We start from the raw sequence: 1,861 nt of genomic DNA on the forward strand, positions 1-1,861 counted from the left end.
GCCTCTCGCCAGCAGCCTTGGCCTCACCTGGGACTTGTCAGCAGTGCAGGCTCTGCCTCCATGTGCATATGCATGCACACACACGTGCACACACGTGCACACGCACACACATGCATGTACACACAGCCTCCCCTCCAGAGATCTCAGAGGGGACCTTGGTGGGAGATGCCCCCTGACTGACTCCATCGCTCCTTCAAGCGAAGTGGAGAATGAACTGAGCTTCTTCTTACCATCTCTATTTTCTGATCTCTTGGGAGAAGCGACTGCACACCTCCTGCCTGTTGTGGGATGTGTGCCCGTCACAGCCCGGGATCACAGCCGGCTGTCATCAGAGCCTGGCCCTGCTGGAATGGTCTTTGTCTGGCTGATATGTCACAGCTGTGAGAACTGGTTGCCTCACCTATGACAGTGGGGAATGAGCAGACAGGAAGTGGAGGGAGGGTTTCCCAGGCAGTGGCTGTCCCCATCCCCTTTGCTGTGGGGAAATGAGACGGGCTGGGTATTCCAGGTGAGGGGCCAGGCCATGTGCTCTATTTCTGTGACACCAGAGCACCCACCCCCACCTCTTACCTCTCTAAGGGTGCAGCCCCTGGGACAGCACTCATTTTCCCTTCCCCTCCCCCTTCCTCCTGTGGTCCCAGGGACCCCTTTGCAGGAGTGTCTTCTGGGGGAGGGGATCATGGCTGAGGGTTGTGGGGTTCTAGATGTGGGGAGGGGGCCTGCCAGGTGCAGAAGGGAAAACAGCTGGGTGTGACTGCTGATAACAGGCTTCATTCTTAGCTTTTCCCGTTATGTAGTCCTACCCCAGGAGAGTGGGCAAGGAGCAGACCTCCTTGATCTCTAGAGGCTGGCATTTCACTGAAGTCAGCTGTGAAGACCCCTGTCCCCAAGATGACTCAGAGCCACTTCAGCACTGTGTCTGCCCCCCAGAGGCCCTCCCGATCCCCTCACACTCTGTTCTGTTCTTTTAAATGAGGGTTTCCCATGGCTGATGGTGAGTCAAGCATCATTTTCCACAGTTATTCTCATCTGCTTGGATCTGCTGGAGCCCAGGTACAATTATGATTTCAGACTCACCGCAGGATGGTGATGTGATGATCGCAAGATGCTGTGGAGGCTGCGCCGGGGTGATCAGTCATTTTGGCTCTCAAGTCAGTTTCAGTGGCACTGGCCAGGCCGGGATGTATTTAGAAAGAGGAAATCTTTCCCCATTAATTCAGTTTCCAGAGGCCAGCTCTGCTTCCTTGTGCACAAACAGAAGGAAGTGATTCTTTGGGTCAACGTGGAGAATGGCTAATGTTGTCTTTGAAAAGGAGCGATTCTTCAACAGCAAGAAGTCACTCTGCATTAAGATCTCTTCTGCTCCACACTTTTTATGGACCTGGGTTCCACAACATCTGGGTCTCAGCCTGGTTTCTGTCCACTTTGAGAAGGGAGGACAGGGACTTTGAGTGTCTGGTCGTGAGCATGGGCTGCGGGTGGGTATGAACTGAAGCTCAAATATGGACACAGTGCAGGGCAACAAAGAGGTGACCACTGGGCTCATGGATACCCAGCAGGACTGATGCAAAAGGCCTCTCCTGGTGACATCTTGGGGCCCAGGGACAAGGTCAAAAGATAGGAGTTAAAGAAGAGGAATAGGCCTGGCCCCTAGAGACTCAGAGCCAGAGTGATGGCCACCTCCAACCATTGATGTTCACAAGGATACTGATGCTAAACTGGAGCCAGCCAGCCTGCATGTTCTTCAAGCTTAGGGACCAGGTGCTGCCAGCTCAGGGCCTCCCTGGGCATAACAGCTTCTGGAAGGAGGCCATGTGGGGCTTACAAGCCAGATGTGACTCCTGAGAGGAAAGCAGGTGCA

Source organism: Odocoileus virginianus, chromosome 9 (genome assembly GCF_023699985.2).
Source record: "Odocoileus virginianus isolate 20LAN1187 ecotype Illinois chromosome 9, Ovbor_1.2, whole genome shotgun sequence".
NCBI classification, from domain to species: Eukaryota; Metazoa; Chordata; class Mammalia; order Artiodactyla; family Cervidae; genus Odocoileus; species Odocoileus virginianus.